Source organism: Erpetoichthys calabaricus, chromosome 2, assembly GCF_900747795.2.
Source record: "Erpetoichthys calabaricus chromosome 2, fErpCal1.3, whole genome shotgun sequence".
Taxonomy (NCBI): domain Eukaryota; kingdom Metazoa; phylum Chordata; class Cladistia; order Polypteriformes; family Polypteridae; genus Erpetoichthys; species Erpetoichthys calabaricus.
Window position 1 is genome coordinate 310,219,684 of NC_041395.2, and position 23,870 is coordinate 310,243,553.

General features: G+C 41.7%; 1 protein-coding gene across 1 annotated transcript in view; it reads left to right on the top strand.

The window, feature by feature from the left end:
- LOC114647247 (cytosolic purine 5'-nucleotidase) overlaps positions 1-23,870 on the top strand; it is a 1,192,165-nt gene that overhangs the window by 525,462 nt on the left and 642,833 nt on the right. The window lies entirely within an intron of this gene.

Here is a 23,870-nt window from a genome sequence, read left to right on the forward strand (position 1 = left end):
CAACTGGCTTTGCCAATCGACAAGGTCCGATTGTAAGGAGGCAGGCATATTTTGTATCACCGAACCAACAGAGGAAAACAACATGCGCACCTGGGCGGAGTTTCGAGCTGTCAAGGGGGAGCTCCGTGTGATTTTGAACTGGGCGCACGCACTACCAATAGGAACACAGCAAGGGGTTGGGCTATATGTGTGGGGATGGCCTGCGCCAGTCCTCTGAAGTTTGAGGCGGCTGCAGGTGTGTGACAGGTGTCAGCGCCTCACACCACTGTATCTTTGAGCTTGCGCTGAGAAAGTGAACGTGTAATGCGGTTGAATTTGAAACGAATCGACTCCCACACCGATTTACAGATGCCTTTCCTACTGAATATGGTTTCGTTTTTTACGAAAGCTTTCATCGATAGAGTTTAATACTGTTTCCTGGGAGCATAGTCTTTCTTTTTTCGTTTCCACACAAGACGGACGTGCACGTTAGCAGTGGTATTAACAGGTACTTTCTAATCATGCTGATTTGAATACAATTCAAAGGACAGTGTGGGCATGTGTATTTTAATATACATCGGCGACTGACGGGTTTATGTTAATAAATCCCAAGATTGAGATTTGATAAAGGCACATGGTGGTCGAAAGATAAAGTCTTTTATTACTCCTGATTATACATCAGCCAAATATGGTAAACTACGACAACACATAACAAAATAGATTAAAAAGAACAGCGCTTCCCTGAACATTTGACGAAGTCAGTGCTGCAGTACACTTAACCTGGAACGGTACGAAACAGCGATATCGCATATCCCAGGGACGCAGCTTTCTGAGATGAAGAGTGAGAGGTTAAGCCCCGAGTCTTCATTTTAGCGGAATATGCTAGTTTGGTAAAATCCTCAAGGGTTATTAATGGAGACCCCCTGACCAATTACAGTACTACGGCTGGTCCCTCGTGCACAACCCCGTTAGTTGTACGTTTTGTAAACGTTATGCACTGAAACAAACATGCGAATGCTTGTAGGACATGTTTTGCAGTTTACAACAAAAATTGTTCTATTTGATAAGGCGCGTGAATGATTTTGGAGAGGTTTCTGCTCACGGCTAGAGAACAAAGATACGCAAAAAGTTGTTTTTTTTTCCTTCAAGTTACGCCGCCTTTTTTACTGCAGACGGCAGACTGGTTAACTACAGTGCGTGGAAATCAGAAGAATGGCCAGTCAAATCTACACAAGTGAATTCAATAACGAAGAATAAAATGAAGTAGGGGGTTAAACACGTGCACTTTCGAGGTAACCCAGAAAAGATTTAAAAACTACTGCAAGAAAAGGGTGATGTGACAACAGACAGACCAAAAAGAAAACAATCCATTATTCCAGGTCAGGTTTTATTACAGTATTTCACAATTGCTGAGGCATGTGTTCTAAAACCTGTCACCCTTTTCTCAGAACTCTAAACACAAAACCAAATCTTGTCAGCGGTTTTGTGAGCACAAAATCTCTAAATGGTCTGGCAAAAGGAAAGAATGTGTTCAAAACCATTTCTCTAAAACAATTGCTCAAAACCAATCATGGCTTTCAGATCACACACAAATCCAATTACTATATAAACGGTACTAAACATCCATTGCACACTACGTCAAAATCTGAAAACACTGCCAGTCAAAGGTGTTCATGGCAGCAGAGAAAAATGTTTATTGTAGATAAGATCTTTAATATGTTGAGTTACAACACAGGAATCTGAAGTAGAACAAAAGACTTTTGTGAAGAAAAATGTATTGTTCAGCAACAATGTTTGCTTACAACTCAAAAATTACTGCATAAGCAGTATATAGTGTTTCTAGTTTTCTGCATTCCAAAAATGTCATTGTAAAAGCCAAAGGACAAAGAGAAAGGCACATGACAGTAAAATGTACAACGGGTGAAAGGGCAGGTAATGTAGAATCAGCTAAATTATTACAGAGGGTTTGAACAGCATACAGGCTTGGGCAAACTTGTGGCTGAGGAAATTTAATGTTAGTAAATGTAAAGTATTACATGTAGGAAGTAAAAATGTTAGGTTTGAAACCAAGAGCAGGTCTGAAATTTGAAAGGACCTGGGAGTCATAGTGGATTCATCACTATCTACATCCAGACATTGTACAGAAGTGATCAAGAAAGCTAGTATTATGTTGAGTTATATATCACAATGTATGGAGTACAAGTCAAGGGAGGATATGCTTACACTTTATAACACACCAGTGAGGCCTTATCTGGAGTACTGTGTGCAGTTTTGGTTTCTATATTACAAAAAAGACATAGCAGCGCTAGAGAAAGTCCAGAGAAAAGCGACTATGATTGAAAAGTATGAACACTGAGGGAAGACTGAAGGAGTTGAACCTTTTCAGTTTAAGCAAGCATATTAAGCGGACACATGACTGAAGTGTTTAAAATTGGGAAAGGAATTAGTACAGTGGATCCCCCTAGCATTTTAACATAAAAACTGAAACAATAACACAGGGACACAGTTGGAAATTTGTTAAGGGCAGATTCTGCACAAATGTTAGAAAGTTTTTCTTCACACAAAGAAACACAGACACATGTAGTAAATTACCAAATAGTGTGGGAGAGAGTAGGGCTTTTGGGATCTTCAAATCTCGACCTGATGTTATGTTGGACAGTCTCAAACTTAGGTTTAGTGTGTTATCACTTTAGAAAAGAAAACAGTATATGAGCAAATTAAATACCAGAAGCTACATTTCCCAGAGTATACAAATGAGGAAATGAAAGAGTATTGTAAAGACAAAGGAGAAAATGACCAATTAGTATCAATAAGCATCGAAAAGACGGGTAATTAAAATAGAAAGAAAGGAACAGATGTTAAAGGGGAATAGTAAGGAATGCAGACAATGTGAAAGTAGTAAAATAGTAACATTTTTAAGGAATTAATTTTCCAAATGTGTTATTAATTACAGTGTGAGAAATACTGCAAATAGAGCTGCAGTAAAAACCCAGGCTCATTTCAAATGCTTGTCTCAAGGGATTTCTTGGCCTTTGCGCGCCCTCTGCTGGTTATTAAAATTGTAGCGCTAACACTGATTTTACCCTAGAGGTCATTAAACCTGTTCTGCGAAGTAATCATTTACAAAGTCAAGTGATGCATAGCTTGCATTTTCTTCATAGTTCTTATAATAATTTAATCAAAACTGTATAACTGGGCAGCAATGACTATTTATTAATTTGGTTTCTTAAAGTTTCAATCCGCTGTGAAGAGCGTCATATTTCACTTTGCACTTTGCCCTTAAGATGGCACGTGAAATCATACGAATCTTTGGTGGCTTTTTTTTTTTCAGACGCTTCAGTTGGTTTGTTTCCTAGGAAAGCAAGATTAGAATTTGAAGCACGGCCTTTATAATGCCTCATTGTGACTGTGAGTTCTGTTTTTATCTTTATCCAAATCAGATTGTTTCTAGGTTTCTTTTTAGTTTTCTATCTTTTTGTTCAGTCTGTTGTGTATTTGGGAAACAGTTTTTTCTTTGTCATAATACTGTTTATCTATTTTCTGTAAAAGCTCTATCTATCTATCTATCTATCTATCTATCTATCTATCTATCTATCTATCTATCTATCTATCTATCTATCTATCTATCATGTAGTGTCTTACTTTTATAAGGCATTTACAAAAAAAGATGTGTTATGATTGAACGATTTTTGCAGTAGTGTTGTGTGGAAACAAAAATGATCTTGAAACAAAAAGATCATATGGTCCCTTACACCACTTAAATTCATTGTGGCTCCAAAATATTCCAAGCTACCAGAGGTGGGTAGAGTAGCCAAAAATTGTACTCAAGTAAGAGCAGCGTTACTGCAAAATTATTTTACTCAAGTAGAAGTAAAAAGTAGTCATCCAAAAAATTACTCAAGTAAGAGTAAAAAAGTACTTGGTGAAAAGATTACTCAAGTAACTGTTTGATCATAATAAATGGTTTATTTTTTAGAAATGTTGTAATAAGACAAAAATATAAAATAATGTGCAAATTCTGCTATTTCCAAATAATAAAATAAAAAATGAGTAAAAATAAATAACATATTTACAAAATAAAGATGAACAAATAACACAAAGTTCCAAATCTCAGTTTTTCACAACAAAGCTTTTGAAGCCAATACCTACAGTAGGTAACATGTATGTTTGAACAGTGCATACTACTTACAGTGTACACTGACAGTATAATACTGCATATTCACTTGCCCTCCAAATAGCACAGCTGATAGAAAATAATATTAGAACAAGACAGCTTGTGCACGTACAAGAAGTCTCACGTTACCTTGACTGTCTATGTCTGTGCATGTTTGGTTAAAACCTGCTTGTTCTTCACTCAGTGACGTGATGGTTAAGCTTCAGCAGTAGTTGGCTCTCATTTTTTCATGTACAGTGGAACCTTGGATTGCGAGTAACTTGATTTGCGAAAGTTTTGCAAGATGAGCTAAAATTTTTAATAAATTTTGACTTGATAAATGAGCGAGGTCTTGCAATACGAGTAGTCCGTATACGCTTTGTCTGCTGAGTGTCACATGATCACAACTGAGCTGATGGTTCTTCTCTCTCTTGCTGCAGGATTGTAGGCAATCATCAGTCGGTGTGCCTCACTCATATAGTCAACATCCATACGAGCATATACTGTTTACTACAGCATTGTGACCACGTGTGTGTGCTGTGACGTGTGAGTCCCCGTCTTGCACCCCAAAACACGAAGCTGAGTCTCAATACTTTAGCGACACCATCTTTATTCAGCTTGAAACAGGAACAGCGTGGTTATTTATTGTAGCGGGATCTGCCACTCTCCTATACACCGACACAGCAGTCAGGCAGGGTCATACCCAGGTTAGTGGCCAAGTAATACTGTGCCCTGCGCATTTATAATGTTCCTTGTATCACCCATCAACGGCAGGTGCTTATAGCATGACCGTGATCTTTTCGGATTCACTTTTACGGCGAACTGCTACAGTGCTAGGTGCCTGCGGTTGCTTCGGGACACTCTTCCGCGTGTCATCCCATTGGGTCAAATCCCACAAGAGTTTAGAAACTCACTCACACCAGCCATGATTCTTTTCAAAGGTAAAGTGCAGGTTAATTTGTTTTATGTATTTTTACTATATATTTTGTATTTTTATATGAATAGTTTTGGGTTTTGGAACAAATCATCTGAGTTTCCATTATTTCTTATGGGGAAATTCTCTTTGATATACGAGTGCTTTGGATTGCGAGTATGTTTCCGGAATGAATTATGCTCACAAACCGAGGTTCCACTTGTATTCTTTCTTTCCCTATCCGCTGTCTGTGAGAAGTTTGTGCCGCTATGCCACCACAGTTTGTGTGTGGTCATGTGACTGCATGGCTATGTCTGATTTGTGAAACGGAGCCATGTGATTATTGTTGCTATGTCTGATTGGTGAAACAGTCATGCAGTAGATCCACTGGTGGCTTCTCTCTGGTAAAAATAGAGCGTATCTAATGGAAAAAAAGTAACGACTCGAGTATTGCCCAACGTAGCGGAGTAAGAGTAGCGTTACTTCTTCACCAATGTACTCAAGTAAAAGTAAAAAGTATGGTGCAGTAAAACTACTCTTACAAATACAATTTTTTAAAAAAGTTATTCAAGTAAATGTAACGGAGTAAATGTAACTCATTACTACCCACCTCTGCTAACTACCCATCTGTAGAAAGTAAATTTCTAACTTATTCAGTGGACCTCACATGGTTGTACTGAAATGAGAGTTTGGAAAGCAAATACATTGAAAATGCAGTAGGGGATGGTAAGTAGGCCCCATGGTTTTGTGCTGCTGTCCCAACAGCTTCAGATTCCCAGGATCAGGGGCCTTATGTATAAACAGTGCATACACACAAAAATGTTGTGTACATCCGTTTCCACGCTTACATCGCGATATATAAAAACTAAACCTGGCGTAAAGCCACTCACATTCTCAAGGCAGCCTTCGCCATTGTGTATACACTTTTCTGCTCAGTTTTGCAAACTAGTGGCACCCAGCATGAAATCAGTGCTGCTGTTTCTAAGTGGTCTCCTTTTTTCAGATTTGCATCAGTGACATGGGATTTATCAAATACAGTATATCAAAATTAACTGCATATCATTTACAGATTTACTTCACTTGATTGTAATCATTCTGTAACAATATAATGATGCACAGAATGAACAAACTATTCCAAATGCCATAGTTGCTTTTGCGTTGTTACTCTCAGTGCACTACTCAGAGTATTTTAACCCATTGTATGTGTGTGTGGTATCACAGCTGCACAACAGCTGATCGGGAAGCTCTATGGTGGGTTGTGTCGAGAGTGCAAAGGATTATCAGGATACGGCTTCTAGCCCTGGAGGACATTTATAGCACATGCTGCCTAAAGAAAACAACCAGCATCTGCATGGATTTCACTCGGCCATGCTGCCGTCTGTTAGAATGTCTCCAATCTGACAGACATTTCAGAGCCTTTCCTGCACGTACTTCGAGGCTCAGAAAAAGTTTCATCCCAAGAGCTATAAACGCACTCAGTCAGTTCATTCAGCTCAATCAAGTGCTCACGCCAGAACTCCTTGTACTTATAATTACAATTACTTCACTGTAAACTTACACTACAACTGTAATCATATTATTATTATTATTTTATCATTTTATAGGAAAATAAGTTTATGGAGGATTTGCATATTGAATCTCATTATACCATACAATGACAATAAAGGAGTCAGTTCAATTCAATAGAAGAGAGTGCGTATTTATAGATGATGATGACTGGCTTCTAAGTCAATTTATATTTCCAAGAGCTGTCCTCTTGGAGCTGTGTGCTAGGATGTATACTTGATACCATTTTTATGATGAAATCTATTAAAGTATGCATATTACATTTTACAGATAAATCATTAACTTCACTTAAATAATGCATACTGTTAATTATCAATTAAACGGGGGGGGGGGGGGGGGAGCAGTGGCGCACCAGTAGCGATGAGTGGGTGCCCCATCCAGGGATTATTCCTGCTTCACGCTTGATGCTTGCTGGGACTGGCGCGACCCTGGATGGATGGAGTAATTAAACATGTATAACAAAGATTTTTCAATGTTCCATAAAACTTTTGAAGAATCAGCGTTTTAAATTTGCAGCTGGTTTTACATTTGTTGCAGAACTGATTGTGTGGTGATTGGTTACGTGGAGAAAGAAAAAGAAAGGACAGGTATTGGGGGTTGGTACGTTTGACAGAGACAGTGCTGCTGCATTTAATTAATCCATTCAGGGTCGTGCGTGTCCCAGCAAGCATCCTGTGGGAGGCAAGAACAATCCCTGGACGGGGTGCCAGCCCATCACTACCGTTGCGCCACCGTGCCCCATGCTTTAATGCATTTCATCATGAAAATGATATCAAGTATACAGCTTACTATTCTAAAATGTTCAGACAGCTGTAATATCATGAACGTAATGCATTCTGTGTGGCGTTCAGTGCCTGCGCGCTCCTGTCTGCAAAAGAGAAAGTCTGTCTAAGAAGCACGTAGTGATTCACACACATAGAATACAAAGCATTACTGAAGCTGCAATTATGTGTGAATTCTATTTATAGACTATAGTCTGACATTTTACACAATAATCCCCTCTAAGCTCATCACTAAGTTCAGGGAACTGCATCTGAGCATTTCATTATGCAGCTGGATTTTTAACTGAATGACAGGCAGACTCCAGGTGGCTTGAGTGGGCGGCCACACTTAATTATCATTCACTCTTAATACAGGTGCTCCACAGGGCTGTGTTCTAAGTTTTCTGCTGTACTTCCTCTACACATATGATTGCACAGCTGTACATGACTCTAACATCATCATCAGTTTGCTGATGACATAGCTATAGTAGTCCTGATATCTAACAACATTGATCAGGCTTACCTTGGTAGAAGTGGAGAGTCTGTAACACTGGTGTCAAAACAAAAGTCTCCACTTGCATGTCAGCTAGACAAAGGAGTTGATTGTGTAACTTTGGGAGGAAATAGAGGAGGCACTACCACCCTCTCAGTATTAACAACACTCTGGTGAAGAGGGTGGACAGTTTAAGATATCTTGGTGTCCACATCACAGAGGACCTGACCTGATCCAAACACACCAACACCTTAGTAAAGAAGGCACAACGACATCTTTACCACCTCAGATGCCTCAGTGATTTCAGGCTGCCTTCCCAATTACAAAACCTAACAAAACAGAAATTCAGTCCCCACCCAAGAGAAAGGGAAACAGAGTAGAGCTGAAAAGGAAGAAACCCCATCTTTTCCCACCCCCCCTACAATCTAATTTTTGTAATTAAACCTTGCCATGTTTTAAAAATGTTTTGGACAGATCCTCTAGGCATAATTTGTTTTTTTTCCAATTTCATATGTAGTAAAAACATCAGTTACCCACTGACTTATAGAAGATGGAGTGGGCTTGTTCCAGTTGAGCAAGATTAGTCTACATGCCCTTCTGTGAGTATTCCAAAGACAGCTGTTAATGGGTTAGGAGTGATTATGACACTAAGGATGTCTGATAAGCATTCAAAGATTTTGGTTCAAAATAATGTTCATTTGATGCATTTCCAAAACATGTGGCCCTGTGATGCTGGAAGCAGATTGCAATTCTTGCAGATTGGGTCTTGTCCTGGACACACTTTGGACAGTTTTAAATGAGATACATGTGATGAATGAAAAAATTAAAGTTGAATTGTTAAGTGCTTGGCACATATAAAGCTAGAGTGTATCCTATGCACGGCGGGCTTCCACTCCTTTACTGATTTGTTAATTAAAAGGTCCTTTTCCCACTGTACCCTAGAATCATCAAAGGGAAGATTCTTTGAGATTATTTTTATATATTGTTAAGATACTGCCTGAGTCTTCAAGACTGACCAGTGTTATCTCTGGAATGGGTGGGAGGTGTGGAAAATTGACTAGGTTTCATTTTACAAAATTTCTAATTTGAAAATAGTGGAAATGTTGTGTCGCTGGAAAGTTAAATTTGAAGTGTAATTGTTCATAAAATGCAAAAACATCTATATAAATTTATTGAAGTGTTTTAATACTGAAAGTTTTCTAAGTGGGAAAAGTGCTATTTAAATAAAATGTATTATCATTATTATTATTAAAGATTAAATACTGATCAAGTTTGAAAAGGCTGAAAAAGGTGATTATCATGTAGGAAAGCAACAGACAACAACAACAATAATAATTTATTTCTTGTATAGCCTAAAATCACACAAGGATTGCCCCCATGGATTTCAGCTGGCTCTATTTTTGACAGCCTTCCAGCCTTGACTTCCTACGAAGACAAGAAAAAAATTCCTCACAAAAAACAAAACGTTATAGGGGGAAAAAAATGACATAAATCTTGGGAATTCAGAGGGGGTTCCAAGTAGGGTGAACGTGCAATAGGTGTCAAAAAATGGGGTAAATATAACACACAAAACAGAATATAAGTAATCCTTTTCATGGAGCTAGATGGCCAATCTATCATTGCCACTTTAGAAATATATTACAAAAGTAGAAAATACTTTGTTCTTGCACCAAGTGCAGGCGTAGATAAAACCTTCTCTGTCTTGAAGTGTGTCTCCAAATTCTGAGCGATTGGTGGATGACTGGATAATTAGTGTGTTAACAGACTTAGTATTTACTGGCACACAAAGCAGGGCACATAAAGAAGAAGTACAGCAAGACTGGATATCCATTTCTTAACATACATCCATCCATCCATCCATTTTCCAACCCACTGAATTTGAACACAGGGTCACGTGGGTCTGCTGGAGCCAATCCCAGCCAACACAGGGCGCAAGGCAGGAACCAATCCTGGGCAGGATGCCAATTCACCGCAGGACACAAACACACACACACACCCACACAACAAACACACACTAGAGACAATTTAGAATCGTCAATCCACCTAACCCACATGTCTTTGGACTGTGAGAGGAAAGCAGAGCGCCCGAAGAAAACCCACGCAGACACGGGGAGAACATGCAAACTCCACACAGGGAGGACCTGGGAAGCGAACCTAGGCCTCCTTACTGTGAGGTAGCAGTGCTACCACTGCGCCACCATGCCGCCTGGCATTTCTGAACAAACTGGTGTAAATTCATTAACTTGTGGCAATGTCCAGGGGCACATACAGGGGCGTATGCACAAAAAGTCCAGATGCATAAATCTGTGCGTATGCAAATATCCACTTTCTTCCACTACATAAATCCTGGTCAGTGTGAAATATAACGCACGCTCTTGCCACCCGACCCCGTCCCCTCCCAAAATTATGCTTCTTTGAATATGCAAATCAATATAAATAGCCCCTTAAGTTCAGCGTTCTGTGAAAAGACAATGGCAAAAGCATGGGGGAAAATAGAAGAATTTCAGCAAATACCAATTGGAGGCAAGGAAAAACGTACTATTTGTTGGTATAAGCAGTGGTATAAACAACAAAAGGAAGTTGATCAAGTCACATAGAGTGGCGGAGAAACTCGAAAGTTCAAGTTCAGAAAGTCGCACATTGCTCGATAAATAAATAAGAAATGATCAGATATTAAAGTCGCCATGAAAAGGTGAGTCATTGCCCACCATCTGAGTAACATAGGAAAGTGTTTTAGAATACAGAGAAAAGAAAAAAATAGGGATACAGTGACTTTGACTTATGAAATATTGGTGGTTTCTAGCTTGCTAAGAAAAATATACAGGCACAGGCCTTTTTGTGATTTAACCTTTACTATACTAACATGCACTAAGATATAATACTTATTTTCATATATGCTCACGATTCTCTTTAAATATATGCAAATCATCAACTTTAAGAATATGCTTATCTATAGCGGTTGCTCATGGAGTCCCAAATGAGACACATTACCTGGACTATGAGGGAGCGTCAGTTACGTCACTATGGCCATGTGGCGTGATTCCCTGAGGGTGATCCAGCTCACAGGACCCTCAATGTTGGGGACCCAAGATGGTCATTTCTTGGGGGTTAGGACTGAACCACATGTTTGCCTGTGGGGTTGCCAACCAGGATCCCAAGTGGCTTGTCGTGTGGTGGGTGTGCCAACATGCTGTAAGAGTGCATGCTCCCCAACCTGACCTGACCTGTTAAGGACTAATGGTAAAGACATTCTGATATATAAAGTACTATATCCTCTGTGTATAGTGATATTTTCTGTTCAAGTTCTTCTCTGATATTCCTCTTTATCTCTGATGTATTTTGAAATTGAATAGCCACTGCTTCAATGATTATTGTGAAAAGCCATGGTGACACCCTTGTCGAAAACAATGCTTCAGTTTGAAAGTCTTAGTTCATGTTGTTAATATGAACTGAGGCTTCTGGACTATTATAAAATAATTTTATTCATGGCCATATGTTTGGGCCAAACCCAGATTTGTGCAATGTGCTGAATAGATGGTTTCATTCAACTCTTTTAATGGCTTTTCTGCATCCAAAGATAATAAGGTCTCTTGTGTGTTAGATTTTTATGGGTGAGTATATTACATTAAATAAACGTCGAATGGTTGAAGCTAAGTGCCTGCCTTTAATAAATCAGGTTTACTCTTGTGACATTACAGAAGAAAGCACCATTCCAGTCCTGGCTAAAGCTTTTGAGAGTATCTTCTTCTTCTTTCGGCGGCTCCCATTAGGGATCGCCACAGCGGATCATCTTTTTCCATACCTTCCTGTCCTCTGCATCTTGCTTCATTACACCCATCACCTGCATGTCCTCTCTCACCACATCCATAAACCTTCTCTTAGGCCTTCGTCTTTCCCACTTGCCTGGCAGCTCTATCTTTAACATCCTTCTCCCAATACACTCAGCATCTCTCCTCTGCACATGTCCAAACCAACACAATCTCGCCTCTCTGACTGTCTCCCAACCATCTTCCATTTAGTCTCTTGCACACACAATATATCAACCTTCCTTCTCTCCATCATATCTGCTAACTCTCTCCCCTTACCAGTCATACTGCCAACATTCAAAGTTCCTACCCTCAGGTCCACTCTCTTTACCTTCCTCCTCTCCTCCTGCCTCCGGACACATCTCCACCCCCTTCTTCTCCGGCCAACAGTAGCTCAATTTCCACCAGCACCCTGTTGGCTAACAGTACTGGTGGCGGCCGTTGTTAACCCAGAGCTCTACCGATCTGGTATGGAAATTTGTCTTGTTGTCCACATATTGATTTGGCAAAATTTTAAACCGGATGCCCTTCCTGACTTAACCCTCCCCATTTATCCGGGCTTGGGACCGGCGCAAAGAAACACACTGGTTTGTGCATCTCCTGTGGCTGGATTGCAATGACCAGCAAACTCTACCGCTCTATAAATCAGAAACCCCAGCAGTTCTAATGTGGAGTCGGGAATTAATGTATTAAGCCATGTCTCCACAAAGCAATACACTGAAGAAAGAAAATAATCCTTACTTGTTGTGAGAAGAAGATTAAGTTCATATATTGTGTTTGTCAGTGATCTGACGTTGGATAAAACTAGACTGGAAAAGTTCGCTCAAAAAGTGCATCTCCTGAACCGCATGAGAGACCCTGTGCGCTTCAGGTGCGAGTTACCTGGATGGAAGTCTGAGTCTGCAGTCGGAGGGATCATAAGTGGTAAATCCATATGTAAATGTCCTTGATCATTGAGGATAAATGAAGAACAATCCCAACAGATAGGAGCAGATCTCGTGTTGAGTAATCCTCATATTGTTGGAAAAGGCAAAGTTAACAGTCAAAAGCAACAGACACATAAGTAGCGACCAAACAACAGTGGCTGCCCTAATCGGCACCATCATACATAACGCCATAATTAGAAGATGTGATAGTGGCCAATAAATTCTTATCAATGAAGAAATCATCAATTATAGAGTAACTATGATGTACTGGTAAGAAGAAGGAATATTCTCTTTAGTTTGCATATAATCTCCATGGGTCTGATGAATAATGACCCATTACAAGGTGTGCGATCTGTGGTATTAGATGTTATCACCACTGTAGTTGATGATGTATCCAGGTATGGATTTAAAATACAATTAAAATCTTCAATCATTCATTTTTTTAAAGTGCTCATTCTGGAAATTGATGCAAATACATTTTGGATAAAACCTCTGTCATCCACATTAGGTGCATATACTGTATATTTATCAACATTACTTTAGAATTGAATACATTACCCATCACCATAACACAGCACTCTTCAGGATCAGATACTACATCTAGTAACTACGAACAAGACTGCCTTATATAAACTGCTCAAAAAAATTAAAGGAACACCCTTTAATCAGAGTATAACATCAAGTCAGTGAAACTTCTGGGCTATTGATCTGATCAGTTAAGTAGCAGAGGGGCTTGTTAATCAGTTTCAGCTGCTTTGGTGTTAATGAAATTAACAACAGGTGCACTAGAGGGGCAACAATGAGACAACCCCCAAAACAGGAATGGTTTAACAGGTGGAGGCCACTGACATTTTTCCCTCATCTGTTTTTTCACTAGTGTTGCATTTGGCTATGGTCACTGTCACTACTGGTAACATGAGGCGATACTTGGACCCTACAGAGCTGGCACAGGTAGTCCAACTTCTCCAGGATGGCACATAAATATATGTCCCATTGCCAGAAGGTTTGCTGTGTCTCCCAGCACAGTCTCAAGGGCATGGAGGAGATTCTAAGAGACAAACAGTTACTCTAGGAGAGCTGGACAGGTATCTGCTCCTTTGGCCAAGGAGGAACAGGATGAGCACTGCCAGAGTCCTACAAAATGACCTTCAGAAGGCCACTGGTGTGAATGTCTCTGACCAAACAATCAGAAACAGACTTCATGAGGGTGGTCTGAGGGTCCGACGTCCTCTAATGGGCCCTGTGCTCACTGCACGGCACCGTGGAGCTTGACTGGCATTTACCAAAGAATACCAGAATTGGCAGGTCCACCACTGGCTCCCTGCGCTTTTCACAGATTAGAGCAGGTTCACCCTGAGCACATGTGACAGACATGAAATGGTCTGGAGAAGCCATGCAGAACGTTATGCTGCCTGTAACATCGTTCAGCATAACTGGTTTAGTGGTGGGTCAGTGATGGTCTGGGGAGGCATATCCATGGATAGACGCACAGATCTCTACAGGGTAGACAATGGCACCTTGACTGCCATTAGGTATCGAGATGAAATCCTTGGACCCATTGTCAGACTCTATGCTGGTGCAGTGGGTCCTGGGTTCCTCCTGGTGCACGATAATGCCCGGCCTCATGTGGCAAGAGTATGCAGGCAGTTCCTGGAGGATGAAGGAATTGATACCATTGACTAACCCCCATGCTCGCCTGAGCTAAATCACCTCTGGGACATTATGTTTCAGTCCATCAGACGCCGCCAGTTTGCACCTCAGACTGTCCAGGAGCTCATTGATGCCCTGGTCCAGATCTGGGAGGAGATCCCCCAGGACACCATCCGTCATCTCATTAGGAGCATGTCCCCCCCGACATTGTCAGGCATGCATACAAGCACGAGGGGGCCATACAAACTACTCAGTATGATTTGGAGTTGCTGCAATGAAATTTCTGCAAAAGTGGCTAGCCTGCCATATCACTTTTTCACTTTGATTTTCAGGGTGTCTGAATGCAGCCCTCTGTAGGTTGATAATTTTCATTTCCATCAAACGATGTGGCATCCTTTCATTCCTAACACATTACCCAGTCCCTATCAGTAGAGATATCCAGCAGGATTTTTTCACCATTGAGATCTGATGTGTTGTTCCTTTAATTTTTTTGTGCAGTTTATTAAGATTCCCTCCACTCTGGTTTTCTTTCTATAGCTAAAATCAAAACATTAGCCAGTCCAGTGTCTTTGCAGTGGAGACTTGTCCTTACTCCTGTAAAACGCGAGTCTCCTGTAAAAGTATTAGCTTAGCATTTAGGCCTGTGAGGTGGGAGAAGACTTTTTTTCTCTTTAGATCAGTGGTTCTCAAACTGTGGAAGTAACAAAAAAGGGGGCGCTAATGATGCCATATGTGGCGTAACTTCGCTATTTGTAGGAAAATTTTAAACTTGTAGCAGTGTATCGGCAGCAAAAAATATAGGAATAAATTTTATTAGGGTTTCAAAAAAACGTTAGGGGGGTGCGATTAAAACTGTTATGAAAACTCAGGTCACAAATACTTAAAGGTTGAGAAACACTGCTTTAGATGGTGATTGAGGCATTTGACATTCCAGCTTACAAAGTTCAGTGGTTAGTCAGATTAATACTGACTGAACATTTGGGAACATTTTCTAATCTTATGTAAAAGCAGGATGTTATTTCTGAATTTAGCTTTAACACTAATTTCATATAATTATTGCCATGTATTACAGTTTAGGAGGTTGTCATTAAGCTGCCATTTATATAATTGTTGGGGTAAAAAGGAAAGATATGGAGTAACTTGTTCTCTGTAAATACATATAAATATACCAACTCCCATATGCACTGGTGTTAAATCTGCGGTCACTTTCAATTACTTAATGGTTAAGCATATAAATCTATATTTAATGAAATAAACTACAGTGTAGTAACTGCAAAGTGTTACAGTACTTTTATATTCTTCTTAAAAACACATTCATTGTAGCTGAGCAACTAAGCATTTCACTGAACATTTTATTTGATTTTGATTTGGTTAGAATAATCCACAATATAGCAGGCCTGGATTGTTCTGCCTGCTTTCACTATGTTCTCCCCTACTATAATCCTTCCACCTCCGTGTTAGCACACCACGGCACAGTGAAGCTTCTTCCAGCATATTCAGACACGCACAAGAATTGGCGAGGACAGCAAACAGCTAAAGAGCTCATTCAGGTAAGGTAATCACAATGCAACACACAAAACACACCTAAGATGTCTAACTGCACTGCACTACTTTTACACAGTCTGTCAGTCTCACACTCCATTCCCCATTCAGTTTGCCTCCTCGCCTCCAGGAGGGGATGGAAGGGACTCGTAGAACTCCACACTGGCTACTATGGACTGGTAGAACATTTCCAGCAGCTTGCTGCATACATCAAAAGACCAGAGTCTCCTTAGCAAGCTTTGGCCCTTCTTGTCCAATGCCACTGTGTTGTCAGACCAGTTCACCTTGCTGTTTATGTGAACCCCTGGGTAACTTGTAGCTCTGCACCACTCTACATCCCCCCCTGACAGGGGGTCTTTGGCACACGAGAAGTCCACCACCAGCTCTTTTGTCTTGCTGATCTTGACCTGTAGGTGGTTCTCCCTGCACCACCAGATGAAGTCCTCCGACTCATCTCCATTATTAATGCAGCCTATGATGGGGGGAGTCATCTAAAAATTTCTGTACTTGGCAAATGCTGGTACTGCACTGGCAGTCTGTTGTGTGGAGGGGTAAACAGGAGGGGAGACAGAACTCCAGTATTACACACCACCATTTCTTGCACAAAGTCTGTTGTTAAGGTAGTCCATGATCCAGGAGATTGTGGGGGCATCAAGAGGCAAAGCCTTGAGCTTTTCCCCGAGCAGATGAGATAGAATGGTGTTAAAGGCACTGGAAAGATCAAAAGACATGATCCTGACTGTGGTGCTGGCTCTGTCCAACTGGGAGTAAGCTTTCCAATTGGAGCACGTAGATCGGATCACCTTCACACCTATATGTGTCTGATAGGCAAACTGCTGAAGATCCAGATGTTCTGGAAACAGGGGTCGTAGCTGTTTTAGGAGCAGCCTTTCAAAGATCTTCATGATGTATAAGTAAGAGCAACTGGTGTGAAGTCCTTTTGTTGGCAGGAGGACTACACTGGATGTTTTCCACAGCTGGGGAAGCTTCTAGAAATTCAGGAACAGAGGGAACTGGTGATGAAGGACCCCACAGAGCCAACTTGGCACTTTTTTCAGAACCTTGGGGTTATTTCAAAATACCAACTGTGCTGTTTGGCCTTGTGTTGTGTTGAATGCACAATGTTATCTGGTATAAAATGTCTGCACCAACATTTACAAACATCATAAAAGACTGCAATAATAACAAAAGTAATAAAGTGAAGTTTCTTGTGGGCCCACCACCTGCAAGAGAGGCCATAGGGGTCGGGTGCAATGTGATATGGGTGGTGGCCAAAGGCGGGAGCCTTGGTGTTCCGACCATCGGTTACCGAAACTGGCTCTTGGGACATGGAATGTTACCTCTCTGGCGGGGAAGGAGCCTGAACTGGTGCAAGAGGTTGGGAGGTACCGGCTAGATATAGTCAGGCTCACCTCTACGTACAGTCTGGGCTCTAGAACCATTCCTCTTGAGAGAGGCTGGACTTTGTTCCACTCTGGAGTTGCTGTGGGTGAAAGGCGTCGGGCAGGAGTGGGCTTGCTTCTGGCCCCCCGGCTTGAGGCCTGCATGTTGGGGTTCTCCCCGCTGGATGAGAGGGTTGCTTCCCTGCGCCTTTGAGTTAGGAAAAGGACTCTGACTGTTGTTTGTGAATATGCACCGAATGGCAGTTCAGAGTACCCAGCCTTCTTGGAGTCCCTGGAGGAAGCAATGCAAAGTGCAGCTCCTGGTGACTCTATCGTCCTGCTGGGAGACTTATACGCTCACGTCGGCAATGACAGTGAAACCTGGGGAGGTGTGATTGGGAGGAACGGCCTCCCTGATCGAAACTCGAGTGGTGTTCAGTTGTTGGACTTCTGTTCTGGCCATGGATTGTCCATAACGAACACCATGTTCGAGCATAAGGGGGTCCATAAGTGCACTTGGCGCCAGGATGCCCGAGGTCGCAGCTCGATGATCGACTTTGTAATCTGTGACCTTATGTCTTGGACACTCGGGTGAAGAGAGGGGCTGAGCTGTCAACTGATCACCACCTGGTGGTAAGTTGGATCAGATGCCGGGATAGGCTGCCGGACAGACCAGTCCCAAAACAGACAGTCCCAAACGTATAGTGAGGGTCTGCTGGGAATGTCTGGCAGAGGAACCGGTCAGAAAGATCTTTAACTGCCACCTCCAGCAGAACTTCAACCTCATTCCGAGGGAGGCGAAGGATATTGAGTCTGAATGGGCCATGTTCCGAGCCTCCATTGTTGAAGCAGCAGAATGGAGCTGTGGCCGCAAGGTTGTCAGTGCCTTTCGTGGCGGCAATCCACGAACCCAGTGGTGGACACCTAAGGTTCGAGAGGCCGTCAAGTTGAAGAAAGAGTCCTATCGGGTCTGTTTGACCAGTGGGACTCCAGAGGCAGCTGAGGGGTACTGGCGGGCCAAAAGTGTGGCAGCCCGTCCATAACAGGGGCCGAGGTCACCGAGGTAGTTAAAAAGCTTTGAGGTGGTGGGGCCCCTGGGGTGGACGAGGTCCACCCTGGGTTCCTCAAGGCTCTGGATGTTGTGGGGCTGTCCTGGTTGACACGTCTCTGCAGCATCGCATGGACATTGGGGACAGTGCCTCTGGATTGGCAAACCAGGGTGGTGGTCCTGTTTTTGAAGAAGGGTGACCGGAGGATGTGCTCCAACTATAGGGAGATCACACTCCTCAGCCTCCCCGGTAAGGTCTATTCAGGGGTGCTGGAGAAGAGAGTTCGGTCGATAGTAGAATCTTGGATTCAAGAGGAACAATGCGGATTCCGTTCCGACCATGGAACACTGGACCAGCTCTACACCCTGTCCAGGATCCTGGAGGGGGCATGGGAGTTTGCCCAACCAGTCCACATGTGCTTTGTGGATTTGGAGAAGGCATTCGACCATGTCCCTCGAAGCATCCTGTGGGGTGTGCTCCAAGAGTAATGGAGTACAAGGCTCATTGTTATGAGCCATTCGGTCCCTGTACAGGAGGAGCAGGAGCTTGGTCCGCATTGCTGGTAATAAGTCGGACTCCACCAGGGCTGCCCTTTGTCACCAATTCTGTTCATAAGTTATATGGACAGAATTTCTAGGTGCAGCCAAGGAGCGGAGGGGGTCTTGTTCGGTGACCTCAGAATCTCGTCTCTGCTATTTGCGGATGGTGTCGTTCTGTTGGCTTCATTGGACATTTTAGTTATTTGTTAAATTCAGTAGGATTTTGTCAGATTGTCAAAGGTTCAACTCATAATCATAACCACACATTAGATTCAATTATAACTTACAAAGTTGAAATTCAGAATTTAAATATTACTCCATTAAATTAAGTTATTTCTGATCACTACTTAATTATATTTGATTTAGTCCTGCCCTTGCCAATCCACTCACAGATTAAAACAAAGACAGTGCGACATCTAGATTGTAATTCTGCTTCAAAATTTATAGATACTTTGAGTAAGTCGAGTGTAAACGTGGAAAACAATTTAGATCAGCTAACATCACATTATAATGTGACCTTGAGAGATGCTCTGGACACAGTGGCTCCCCTTAAAACAAAAGTGATCAAAGCACATAGAAACTCTCCCTGGTTTAATGAAAACACTCGAGCTCTTAAATTACAGTGTTTCAAATTTACCCTTTCTCTCTAAAATACTAGAAAAAGTAGTCACCAATCAGCTTCAGTCACACCTTACGCATTACAATTTATTTGAGAAATTCCAGTCTGGTTTCCGCACTGGTCATAGTACAGAAACGGCACTAACACGGGTTGTAAATGACATTGAAGGAAACTCCACTGTAATTATGTTGTTAGACTTAAGCGCAGCTTTTGACACCATTGACCATTCTATTTTACTGCACAGTTTAGTTCTTATTTATCAAATCGATTCTAATATGTACAGAAATGTGCTGACAGGACTCCATCATTATACACAGAATTTCAATATGGTGTCCCGCAGGGCTCAGTACTGGCACCTTTACTGCTTTCACTTTACATGCTTCCACTGGGATCTATCATTAGGAAACATAATGTTAATTTTCACTCGTACGCAGATGAAGTTTCTCCAATGTTGTCTTTAATTAGTTATGTTAGTGAATTAAAAGAGTGGATGGATGAGAACTACTTGTCTTTAAACACCGATAAAACAGAGATATTAATTGTTGGAGGGAATGACGCTGATCACAATATTTTGTCATTTAACTCAGTTGGAATCACCTTTAATTTTACTGAATCACCCCACAATCTAGGAGTTATCTTTGACTCTAGCATATCATTTGAAGCTCATATTACAAAGTTGTCCAAATCATGTTTCTTCCATGTTAAAATTATTGGGAAATTAAGGCGCTTTCTAAATAAACAGGATTCTGAGAAATTAATTCATGCATTTATTTCTAGTAGGATTGACTACTGCAATGCGGTGTTCACTGGATGTTCAAACTGTTCTCCATACAGCCTACAGTTAATCCAAAATGCTGCTGCAAGAATTATTACAAGAACAAGAAAATACGAACACATAACTCCAGTTCTTAAATCCTTACACTGGCTCCCGGTTAAGTTTAGGGCAGATTTCAAAATCCTCCTTTTAACATATAAAGCATTATATGCCCAAGGACCAGCTTACTTATCTGAACTTATCATGACTTACAAACCTGAGCGCACATTAAGATCTCAAGATGCTGGTCTGCTTATGATTCCAAGGATTAATAAAATAACAGTGGGAGGTCGAGCTTTTAGTTACAGGGCCCCTAAACTGTGGAATGGTCGGCCTGCTACTATAAGAGATGCCCCTTCGGTCTCAGCTTTTAAATCCCGGCTGAAGACTCACTACTTCAGTTTAGCATATCCTGACTAGAGCTGCTGATTAACTGTACAGACTGCATCTCTGTTGTTAGACATTCGTACTAAAACATAAGTAACATGATTGTTATAATTTGTTACTAACCCTCACCTATTCTGTTTCTCTTCTCGGTACTCAACTGACTCAACTGACAAGTTGTTTTGCCTGCCTAAGGTAAAGTCATCTCTGATGGAGGATCGCAGGAATCGTTGGTTAGAGGGGTCCTTTAATTGGATTGGCTGGCCCAGTGCTGATTCAGCTGTGGAATGGCCAATAGGTGGAGGCAGTCTGATGGCCAAGGTCTCCAGGACTCTGAACAAATCCAAATCGTATTATGTCATAATAATCTACTGTTGAATTCTGCTCTGTACTTGTAATATTTCTATTGCCCTATTACAGTGGAACTTCGAGTCACGACTGTAATTCGCTCCAAAATTCTGGTCGTAACCTGATTTGGTAATTTCCCCCATAGGATTGTATGTAAATATATTTTTTTTAAAGATTTTTAAGCACAAAAATAGTTAAGTATACCACAGAATGCACAGCGTAATAGTAAACTAAATGTAAAAACATTGAATAACACTGAGAAAACCTTGAACAGAGAAAAGTAACATTGCAAGAATTCACGCTATAGCCTTATGAACCGTTTTGCTGTAAACACTTTTTTTTAATGAGTTTTAAGCACAGGGAAAAACATGAACATTTGAAAAATCCGTAATTTAATAAACAACCAAGAAAAGTAACATTGCAACAATGCACGGTACGAACCGATCGCTGTAAACAGAAGTGAAGTGGAGGTTAAAATCCAATAGAAAAAAGTCTTCATTAAATACAACGAGGTTAAAATAATGCTGGAATCTGTCTCTTTAACAACAAGCCCGGTGCATTCGTTAACTGCCTTCTCTCTCTCTCTCTCTTGCTTGATGCACAGGGAGAGACTGAACATGTGCAGAAATCATCGGCGCGCACGAACCGGAAGGGAAACTGGCTTGTTCATCACCCAAGTGTGTGGTCGTGAACAGATGCAAAAGTTTTGCAAACTTTTTGGTTGTAACCCGATTTGTACGTGGTCCGAGACGTTCGTGACACAAGGTTCCACTGTATATTGTATTGAGGATTACTTGTGTTCTGTTCTGTGTATTGTCTTGACCCCCTTTTTTGACACCTACTGCACGCCCAACCTATCTGGAAAGGGGTCTCTCTTTGAACTGCCTTTCCAAATATTTTTTTGGGAGTTTTTCTTTGTCTTCTTACAGAGTCAAGGCCTGTTAAAGTCCGTTGTGGCACTTCTTGTGTGATTTTGGGCTATACAAAAATAAATTGTATTGCTACAGTGACCTCCAGCTCTCACTGGAGCAGTTTGCAGCCGAGTGTGAAGCTGATGAGAGTCAGCAACTCTAAATCCGAGGCCATGGTTCTCTGCCAGAAAAGGGTGGAATGTTCTCTCTGGTTTGGGAACACATTAGTGCCTCAAGTGGAGGAGTTCAAGTATCTCGGGGTCTTGTTCACAAGTAAGGGAAGAATGGAGCGGGAGGTCGATAGATGGATCAGTGCGGCATCCACAGTACTGCGAGCTCTGCAACGGTCCGTTGTGATGAAGAAAGATTTACCAGTTGATCTTCATTCCTACCCTCACCTATGGCCACGAGCTTTGGGTAGTGACCTAAAGAGCAAGATCGTGAATACAAGCGGCCAAAATGAGTTTTCTCCACAGGGTGGCTGGCCTTTCCCTTAGAGATAGGGTGAGGAGTTCAGTTATCCGGGAGAGACTCGGAGTAGAGTCGCTGCTCCTCCGCATTGAGAGGAGTCAGTTGAGGTGGTTCGGGTATCTGGTCAGGATGCCCCCTGGACGCCTCCTTAGGAGGGTGTTCCAGGCATGTCCCACTGGGAGAAGGCCATGGGGCAGATCCAGGACACGCTGAAGGGATTATATCTCCCGGCTGGCCTGGGAACGCCTCGGGGTCCCCCCAGAGGAGCTGGAGGAGGTGGCAGGGGAGAGGGAGGTCTGGGCTTCCCTGCTTAGGCTGCTGCCCCCGCGACCCGACTTCAGATAAGCGCTGGACAATGGATGGATGGATAAAATGAAGCATTAGCTTGGTTGCAGTTTTAATTCTGTTTTCTTGCAAGAATTTTGACATTTTTCTTTTGCACCTTTGAAATTACAGATGCCTTGTTTGTCTTTACTTCTGGACAAACTATTGTTATCATCTTGTCTCTTGTGCCTTCATCTCCCGATGTTTTTTATTGCTCACAGTAATTCAGGGGCTCGGCTCCGTCCAGCATGAGACGCTGAGGAGTTTGTGCAGCTCCTTTGCACAGAGTGTGTTGAGCTGAGACATTTGCATTTAATTTAAAAAATCACTGATTTGAGCCTCAGCTCCATTACACTTGTAGTATTTCTTAAATATGTTGGCCATTTCTTGTGCTCTCTGATTTTAGCGGTGGCTATATAATTGCATTTTGATTTTCTCCATGGTTTATAATGATGATGGCATGACTTAAAAATAAATTGATCAGTTTCTCTTGTAGACAAAAATACTCAATTCTGATTGTAGAAATTACCTTTTTTGCAGACTACGTCATTTGGCAATCTCATATATTCTTGATTTCTTACAGAAATAATCAGTAATTTGATTTATTTCTATTCTAAAATTTATTTTTATATGCCAAACTATGGGGTTACCCCCTTCTTGCTTCACTCGCCAACCCCCAGCCCAGCCTGTGCTATGCGCCAGCCACTTCATGTCTCTGCCACTCACGTTGTGAAGCGGGGGCTGAATGCACCCCAAGGAGACCCGGTCGCTCCTCCTAAACCCCCTCTTTAAACGGTGATACAATGGGAAACAAATGTAGTTTTTGTTTTTTACCTCCTCTTTGCTCGATCAGCGGCTGGCTTGCTGCTGCTGCTGTGCCACGTGATCTGCATCTCACGTGGCGCTTCAAACATTTAAAAGCCTGTACAGCAGCTGTCCTACTCTTTGTCTTTCATTTCCAGCCCTGGGCCTGGTTAAATACCTTGGCACAAAGTCTCATCTTGCAGGATGCCAGTTCTTGATAGTTTTTTTAGTTTATAATACCCCAGAATGACAAAGCAAAAACAGGATTAGAAAATGTTTGCAAATAAATTCAAAATAAATAAGTAAAATATCCCATTGATACAAACATTCAGACCATTGTGACCAGTAGGGGGCACTGGATCACCCCAAATCCCAAACACAATCACACTACACAAGTCCTGGGTTCAAATAAAAAAGGGTTTATTAACCAAAGTAT